The sequence below is a fragment of the Malaclemys terrapin genome, chromosome 2, assembly GCF_027887155.1.
Source record: "Malaclemys terrapin pileata isolate rMalTer1 chromosome 2, rMalTer1.hap1, whole genome shotgun sequence".
Taxonomy (NCBI): Eukaryota; Metazoa; Chordata; order Testudines; family Emydidae; genus Malaclemys; species Malaclemys terrapin.
Window position 1 is genome coordinate 31820047 of NC_071506.1, and position 9841 is coordinate 31829887.

A 9841-nucleotide genomic window follows, 5' to 3' on the forward strand; every position below is an offset into this window, starting at 1 on the left:
GAGCATGGGGACAGGGGAGGGACTGCAGGTGGAAGGGATGGGGAGGAGCCCCCACTTGCTCTGACCCAGGACCCCACAAAGTTTGCGGACAATACCAAACTGGGAGGGGTTGCAAGTGCTTTGGAGGATAGGAATAAAATTCAAAAAGATCTAGACAAACTGGAGAAAGGGTCTGAAATAAGTAGGGTGAAATTCAATAAGGACAAATGCAAAATACTCCACTTAGGAAGGAACAATCAGTTGCACACATACAAAATGGGAAATAACCTCCTAGGAAGGAGCACAGCAGAAAGGGATCTGGGGGGTCATAGTGACTCTCAAGCTAAATATGAGCCAGTGTAACACTGTTGCAAAAAAGCAAACATCATTCTGGGATGTATTAGCAGGAGAGTTGGTTTTTGTTTTTTTTTGCCAGGGGAGAGCGCGAACGCAGTCCCCCACTACCACAAATTATGCAGTCGAGTTTCCCGCATTTGGGGAAATCGCAGGGGTCAGCACACCCGCAGTGCAATGGATGAGCCTCACCCTGGGAAAACCACCTTCGTGATCATGGTATCTCCCTGCTATAAGCAAATCACAGGAAGTAATTCTTTGGCTTTACTCTGCACTGATTAGGCTTCCACTGGAATATTGTGTCCAATTCTGAGCACCACATTTCAGGAAAGATGTGGACAAAATGGAGAAAGTCCAGAGAAGAGCAACACAAATGATTAAAGATCTATAAAACATGACCTATGAGAGAAGATTGAAAAAATTGGGTTTGTTTAGTCTACAGAAGAGAAAACTGAGAGGGGACACGATAATAGTTTTCAAGTACATAAAAGGTTGTTACAAGGAGGAGGGAGCAAAATTGTTCTCCTTAACCTCTGAGGATAGGACAAGAAGCAATGGGCTTAAATTGCAGCAAGGTTGGTTTAGATTGGACATTATGAAAAACTTCCTGTCAGGGTGATTAAGCACTAGAATAAATTGCCTAGGGAGGCTGTGGAATCTCCATTATTGGAGATTTTTAAGAGTAGGTTAGACAAACACTTGTCAAGGATGGTCTAGATAATACTTAGGCCTGCCTTGAGTGAAGGGGACTGGACTAGATGTTCTCTTGAAGTCCCTTCCAGTCCTACAATTCTATGATCACATACAATCTGGGTGAGAAATTCTTTTTCTTTATGACAACTGGAGTTCTTCATCCTTTTTCTCCATCCAGTTTTTTCACAAACATAGTCAACAGGCTCTAGATCTGGCAGTTCTCTAACTGACTGATGTCAGTTATAAAAGTCTTTGTAAGTTCCTTTTGCCCTTTTATCTGATTTAACTACTCTCTTCATGTCTGTCCACTATGGAAATAGATTCTTTTCCAAAGTCACAACAATAGTTCTGAGTTGTCTTCCCATGAACAGTTTGCTGGACTATATCCAGCAACTGCTATTGGTGTTGATCTGTAGCTCAAAAGAGCAAGGAATGGATTATCCTGCTGTAGGATTTTCTTGGCTGTCTGTACAACTCTATCAGCCTTTCCATTCACCATGGGTAATGCGGGCTGCTAGTAATATGATCAAATGTTTGTTTGAAATGACTTAAATCTGCTGTGATGAACTGTGGTCTGTTGTCTGTCACTAGTTGATATGGAATGCTGAAGTGAGCAAAAGTGGACTTCAGTTTCTTGATAACACTGTGACATTCATGTAGAAAAATAGTCCACTATGGCCAATTAATGATGTCCTCTGAATTTGCATAAAAAGTTTTGTCTGGTAGAGGTGTGTTGTGTTGTCTTGGTCTATTAGTTCTGCAAGTTTCACATGCAGATACTTTATTCTTTATGTTCTTGCTGATGCCCAGCCACTAAACTGACTGGTTAGCCCATTCACAGAGCTTAGTTAGTCCTTGATGTTCTTTATAAATAAGATTTAGGATTTCTCCTCTCATTGCATTTGGAATTATGATGTAGTTGCCTTTAATCATGAGTTCATTTGACTTGCTTTATTGTCCACCTACTGCAAAGTAGTCTCTTTTTGTTTCTTTAGTGTCCTTTAGATATGTGGGCCAGATGGCCCTGTCATAATTTAGAACTTCTTGAAGTTGTGTGTCTGCTAAGGTTGCTTTTTGTAGCTGGTGTGTATATGTATATATATATACAGACCAGTGTCTCTTTTCTGACACTGGTCTGTATATATCCACATACACCTTTACATCATGTGTGAGCTCACAGGGTGTTGTGTGTAATGCTAGGCTCTATGACAGAGTGTCCACTACCACAAGATTTCCGCTGCCCCAGTAACATATTTAGCAATTGGGTTAAATCACATTGACCTTACCAAAAGACAATGGCAACTCAGAGGTACCTGATCCAAGGCTTTTCTGTTGATAAGCATTACAAGCAGTTTATGGGTTGTTAACAGGGTAAATGAACCCAATCCACAAATATATCTGTAAAAGTTCTCACAAGCCCATACGCTGTTTCTGAGAGTGTGAGAGCAAAATGCGACTGGTTCCCTCTCAGATCCATGTTGTTGCAACAATACACAACCTAGGTCATAGCTGCTTGCATCCATGCTGACCATTGTGGGTTTGTTCACATCATAGTACTTGAGAACTAGAGCTTCTGAGATCATTTCTTTTACCTTTTAGAAGCCATTTTCTCAATTTGGCCCGCATTGCCACAATGTGTTGGATTTTAAGAATTCACTCAGTGGTTTTGTCACTGTAGAAAGGTCTTGTAGATTTTGATCAAGGTAATTCACCATCCCCAGTACACGTCTTAGTTCTGGTACATTCATTGATGCATTCAATTCTTGAATTTCTTTTACTTTCTCAGGGCTAGGACTGATTTCATCTTTGTTTATTGTCTGTCCCAAAAACTCAATTTGGCAGAGGTACAAAATGCACTTTTCCTTGTTTAGCTTCAGTCCACACTAAATGATTAAGCTTAGAACTTCGTTGAGGATTTTGTTGTGTTCTTCTATCGATTACCCTTATATCAAAATAATGTTCATGAAAACTGCAACTCCATTTGTCTTTAACAGTTCTGGCATCTTTCTTCGGAAAATTTCAGGTACACTGGTAATCCCAAAAGGTAATCTTTGAAAATAAAATCTCCCAAGGAGTGTGCTAAATTTAGTCAGCACGCTCTTTTTCTAAAGGAATTTGCCAGAATCTGTTTAAGGCATCCAGCTTGGAGAATACTGTATCTCCTTTCACTATGGGAAGGAAGTCATCCAATTTTGGGAGGATATATTTTTCTTTCACAACTGCTTCATAAAGTCCAGGGCAAGCTCCAGGGATTTGGCCGCCCCAAGCAGCCACACACAAAAAAAAAAAAAAAAAAAAAAAAAAAAGCTGCGATCGCGATCTGCGGCGGCAATTCGGCGGAAGGTCCTTCACTCCTAGCGGGAGTGAGGGACCGTCCACTGAATTGTCGCCAAATAGCTGGACCTGCCGCCCCTGTCTGGAGTGGCTGCCCCAAGCACCAGCTTGCCAAGTTGGTGCCTGGAGCCGGCCCTGATAAAGTCTGTTAAGATCCACAAAGATTCTTATTTTTCCATTTGTCTTTATAACCAGTACAATTGGAGAAAACCATAGTGTTGACTCAGATTTTCTCAATTATGTCTGTGTTCCATTCTGTTTCCACTTTATGAAGTAATGGGATAGTAATATTGTGAGGTGTATGTGTACAACATGATTCAGCATTGTCTCTAAGGGTTATTTGTACCACATCTCCTTTCAGAAGTCCAATACCACCATATATGCCACCAGGTTCTTCACCTTTCTCACTAGGCCCATCATGGCTGTCATACTGTGGCTGAGAAGGTTGTTGGTCTTTGATCACATGCACTCTGAATGCAAAACTTTTGCCTTTATAAATTATTTCTGTGGTGAGCTGGCCACAGTTCAGAATACTTCTAGGGCTATTCAGGGCTGTGTCCGGTGATTTCAGATTTGGAAGGGGTAGAAGGTGATTATACGTCCCTTCTGATATGACTGTCATGTCTGCTTCTGAGTCAAGTTTAAAATCAACAGTGTTTCTGTGAATATTCAGTTTCATTCACCAGGCAGGCTTTGTGTTATCACATGTAATAGATCCCAGAAACAATGGCTGCTGACTGTTTGTAGTAGTCTGTTGCCTGAATGCCTTAGTGCAGCAAACAGCTGCAAAATATCCATATTTTGTGCATTTATTAAATCTTGCATCTTTAGCTGGACACGCATCACTTGACTATGACATTTTCCACATCTTGTATGGTTAGTCTGAAAGGTTTTGTAGTACTTCTTCCTTTTTGCTTTAGGGGTTTTATGATAATTACTTGTAGCAGTCATGTAGAGTCTCTTTATAGCTTCTAAATTAGTTTCTGGTTCTTCAGGTTTTTAAAGTTGCTTCTGCCTTTTGTTTTGCTGCTTCACTAGCTCAATATTCTTTGTTATTTGGATGACTGTGCCTAGGGATACATCTGTCTTTAATTATAGCTGCTGTGAGAGGCTTTGCTAGTATGCCAAATAACCAGTCTATTTCTGATATTTACATCTTTTACTGTCCTCAAATCATAATTTTCTTCTAAGGCATGCAAAGCTCTTATAAAAGATTCAACAGATTCCCCAGGTTCTTGAATTCTATGGTGAAAACACACCTTTTCACAAACTACATTTCTCTGAGGTTTAAAGTAGGCCTCAAACATAGCCAGGACTCTTTCATAAAGTCATCTTTGTGACTGTCATCAGTAAAGGCAAAGGATTTAAATATGTGCTCTGCCTGCTTCCCTATAGCATAAATTCAAGACAATACTTGAATGTCTCCAGTTTCCTGGTAAGAGTTTAGTAGCAATGCAAAGCCTTGCAAAGACTCTCTACTTCCAATCTGTCCATTCTGAAGTTTTCTGGGGCATTGAAGAGTAGCATGTTTATGAGATTGATCCTGCAACCTTTGTGGCTTTTCTTTCTCTTCTGTTAGCTGTTTTCCTTCTATTTCTGTTCTCCTCTGGGACTACTTCGTCTCCCTTTACTTATGACACCATATCATGTTCTCCTTGTACATGGTATGTTGCAGGGCTGTTACCAGAAGGTCAGGCTTCTGTACCTAATTTGGACTGGCTATCTTGCTTCCATCATGGAGAGAGCTACAAGAGATGTGTTCTCTTTAAGATACTTTAATGCACTGCCAGGTATGGCTGATAGCAGCTCAGGTAAAGCATGTCACACATGGTGCCACCTACTGGCTGAACATTATAATATGCTTTTAAGATTCCATCACACAGGGGAGTCCTGAAACATGGGAGGGTAACTGTGGGAGTACTGAGAAAAAGGGAGTGTCAGATTAATTTATTGGAGTGTTGGAGAGGCCTTCAAATTTGGAAGCAAAACTGATCATGAAAATGCCTAGATCACAGACTATTTTTTGTTTATTTCTACTATATGCATTTCCATTTGCCCAACAAAATTATTTTGCTACAAGAAATGCACAGTAGTTATCCTTCTGAGATGCTCTACATGGACATTCAGACCATGCCTTCGTTTCTTGATGAAGATTTTTCTTTTTCTCTGTTTGTGCATCTGCTTTTTCTGTCTGCCTGGGAATGGAACCAACATCTCTGAAATCCTGAACAACCGCCTAATCATTTAGCTGAATCAGAAGACTGGATGAATCTCCCTACTTATTGCTCCCATTAACTAGGGAGAGCAAATTAGTTCCAGTGTCTTCTCTCATCGCAATATTTGTCAGCAGAATTAGATTGTAATTTGAATCACAGAACACATCAGGCATGAAAATTCTATAATAATTCATTACTGGAATGAGAACAGAAAATAAAAGCTTTATTCAGGATTTTGATGTCAGACGTTAACACAATATTAGTTTATATTTGTAACAATTACTTTTTTCATGTATTCTTTGCTGTAGGCATCTCATTAACATGACTGTGATTCCTAATGGTATCACAATCCCGTTGTTTATACTGTTATGTTGAAAGAGGCTATGGATGCTCCCTGCTCACCCCTTGCGGCCCAGTGTGGCACTGTGGGTGACTTGACTTAATTTCCCTGCCAGTTCATAAGGTCCTCCCTCAGGAACCTGGTTCAGAGCTCCTAAACTTAAAGTACATAACAGCAACTCTCTGAGACTATTTAGTATAGTCTCCAGGAATCTGAGGCCTAGTCTACACTTAAAAATTAGATCGATCTAGATACACCAATCAGGGCTGTGAAAAATTTTGTGCCCAGTTTATCACTTTTACCTGTCTTTGTCTTAAACATGCTCTAGTAACATTATATAGAGGGAATTCATAACTACACTTGTAAAATGCATGTCTCAATCTTATTATGATATTAATGGCCGGTCTGTTGTTAGTTTTCAAATGATACTTTGCAAGGCAGATTTTGTACAAACATCATTGCTGTAGTGTTTGGGTGTGAATACATGGGTGTTCAGAGTCACACCATGTGACCACCATAGGATTTAATCAGGTTCATGAGTGAGCTGTAAGTGGATTGAGTTCTTGACCTCCAAGCAGAAGGGCAAACTAAGACTGTTGGGTTCATCACATGGCTCAGTTAGGTTTCACTTATTTTATATTTATTTTATGTGAACATAGGTTTGTTGTTTTCCCAACTCTAAAAGGTTTTTGTGGTTCTATATTCCCAAGGACTCTGAAGTACATGTGAGTGAAAAAGAAATACCTTAAAAGCGGGGACGTTACTGGATTGGGAGTACTGTGGGCCAACGGATGTGCTGGCCGCCACTTCCCGCAGCCCCCATTGGCTTGGAACGGCGAACCACAGCCAGTGGGAGCTGCAATTGGCCGACCCTGGGACGCTGCAGGTAAACAAACCGTCCCGGCCTGCCAGCGGATTTCCCTGACAGGCCATGTGCCAAAGGTTGCTGATCCCTGCTGTACAGCCTTGTGTGGGAGATTGAGCTATAAGTTTTATTTAGTTTTGAACCTGGGTCCTTGTTGCTGACATTGACTCCTGGCAGAAAGGTTATACCACGATACTTAAACTATTTGGGTCAATGTATTCCCCGTTCTCTAGTAGTTATGCTGGTTTTGATTAGAAAGATCTCATGGCAACTTTAAGAAAAGAATGGTGGATAAAACCCTGAGTTCTGGCCAATACTCCCCATCTTCGTGTCTAATATCTGTTTTTAAGCTATTGCTGACTGGAGAATGGTAGCCACCCTTTGAGCTGCCTGCAGTGCTGGGCAAATTCTGCGGGGGAAAAAGTCAGTTGCATTTTTGAATTGATTTTCTTTTGAAGTTGTTCTCACCTCTTCTGTGTTTGCTTTTGCAAATATTTGAGCAAGTCAGATTACTGACCAGAATGCTCACCAAAATACCAGTTTTATTCAAATATTGATGTGTACATATGGCAAGAGAATTTAGAATTCAGATTATGAGAAAGTCTAAGATTTTGTCATGTTAATTTTTAGTAAAAGTCATGGACAGGTCACGGGCAAAAAAGAAAAATTCACAGAAGCCTCTGACCAGCCTGTAACTTTTACTAAAAATAACCCCGATAAAATGGGGTGTGTGGGAGGATGGGCTGGGGGAAGGGGGTTCAACAATCACTGCTGCTGCTGCTCACGGTGGCTGGGAGCTGCGGACCTCACTGACAGTGGAGAATCCAAGCTCCAGGACTGGCAGGTGAGAGTTTCCAAGGCGCCCACCCCAGCTCGGAACTCTTGGGGGCCCTCACCATTTCTTGGGAGGTCCCCTGCCACTGCGGCGGCCGCCTGCTGCCTGGTGGAGTTCCAGGTGCCCCTGCCACCTGGTGAAGCTCTGGGACTGCCTGCCTGGGGGCCACCCATGGCAGCTCAGACCTGCGGGGCCCTTGCCGTGGCTCAAAGCTCCGGTGGCTTGGAACGCCGGGGAGGCAGCTGGAAGCTGGGGATCCCCCACTGCCCACAGGGACTGGGAGGTGAGGGAGGTTCCTGCCACAGCTGGGAGCTCTGGTGCCCCCGCTGGCTGACAGCTCCAGCCCCTCTGCCGTAGGGCTGAAGCAGAAAACGTCATGGAGGTCTCTGGAAGTCACGGATTCTGTGACTTCCGTGACATAATCGTAGCCTTAATTATAAGTGTTTGCTCCTGTAGTCTGAATCTAAGAGTTACCTTCTACTCATCAAGAAATAGAAGCATACCACGTGACCCAGTGTGTTCAATCAAAGCAGCGTGGATTTTGAAGGTATATAACTTGAAAGGAACTCCCTTGAAACAAGCTATAGACCAGATGATACTTAACAAGCTAAGTGAACTCAAAAGCAAAATGTTTCTCTCACCATAAGCTTACAGCAGTCTTTACTGGATGAAAAGCCTCAGTAAGGACCACCCCTTCCCCAGTTCAATGATGCTTCCTTTGTCTTTCAAGTGTTGTTGATGTTGTGAGTAGCGATGGGGGGAGAGAGGTGATTTGAGATCCTCTGTTTCTCCTTCTTATACCCTCATCCCATCTTTGAGGATTATTTCCAGCTAGGATTCAGGCAACAGCCAGTCTGTTTACATGGAAACTCCCAACAGTGTCTTTGCCAATATGTAAAGTCCTCACTCACGCCCTTCTTCCTGCCAAGGAATGTCTGCTTACCCAGGTAATAGCCCATGATACTTCATCTGATTATGCTAATACCTCGCTGAGGTGCCAGTGTGTCTTTGTTGCTGAAAAACTAGTTTGGGCTGCTTTTTCTAAACTTGCAGCATGTCTCAGCAAAGTCATACAGTAAAATGTTATAACTTTACATGCAATGTTGTTACACACATTTTACCAATAATTTTCAGCAGATTATGAGTTTTAAAATGATATCTCACAAAGGCATACCTTGTACAAAATTTTTCATGGTCTTGTAAGAAGGATGAACATATGGATACAGTCTGTCACAGACTTATACATCCTTCTGCTTTGAGGTGCTCCCAGAACAGGTGCACAGGATCTTAGGGCTGTTCAGGGAAAACTGATTTCACATGAAATCATGGTGTGAGGCGGGGAAAGTTAAGAACCTCAATCTAAAACACCTGACTCTTCTTGATTTATTTAATCTTAGAAATTTACCTTTAGTTCAGTATTTAATTGCCTTAACTTACTGTATTTTAGCATTTCATTCTGGAAACACTGGAAAAGCAGAAATTGCTCCTCCAATGTCAGAGACATCAGTGTCCTGTCTCTGACAGGGGCCAACACCAAATGTTTCAGAGGAAAGTGCAAGTCATAGGGAGGTAGTATTGTAATAATTGTGTCTATAAATTTACCCTGACTGTGAGCTCAACTGTGGGAATGTGGATAAAAGTTAACTAAATGTTCCAATCACGACATCATGATGAATGTTGATGGGAAAATGTGTAAAAGGGAAACAGACTGAATTAGTCCAAACATAAAGGCCTACTGCTATAACTCAAGGAGTGCGTTGAGATCATGTCTGTCGTAAGAAAAGTGTGGGACTGGAAATCAATGAACCAAAATTAGTCTGTGAAAAATTTATCCCTAAAATAATGGGAGGACAGGCTATTCCACCCACGACTCGCTTTTGGGGTCCTTAAAAGAAAAGACTTTTTGAGGAAAATAGGACATGAAGGAGCGCAACAATTGTTGAGTGAAAGACGGAGAAAGTTTCACCTTTATGGCTACCACCCCATCCTGGGATCCACTCTAACACGATAGGGTCTTTGTCATTTTGATCCTGTGAGATATCCTGACCAGACTGGGTCAGAGAGAGATGAGACTGAGCCAGAGACTCAGATGACATCACCACCTCCACTGGCTTTGGCTAAATGCCGAACACCATCTGGGAAGTGATACTTGGTCACACACACACGCCACCCTCCTGTGTGTCCGTTTCCTTCCCCACCTTATTTCTCCTCATTCCTATCCCTTT

At 41.9% G+C, this 9841-nt stretch overlaps 1 non-coding gene across 1 annotated transcript; it reads right to left on the reverse strand.

Moving 5' to 3' along the window:
- Nucleotides 1-412: 412 nt before the first annotated feature.
- On the reverse strand, nt 413-573 carry LOC128833216 (U1 spliceosomal RNA). The gene has a single exon (XR_008444135.1). It is a non-coding gene; the product is annotated as a U1 spliceosomal RNA (small nuclear RNA).
- Nucleotides 574-9841: the final 9268 nt, after the last annotated feature.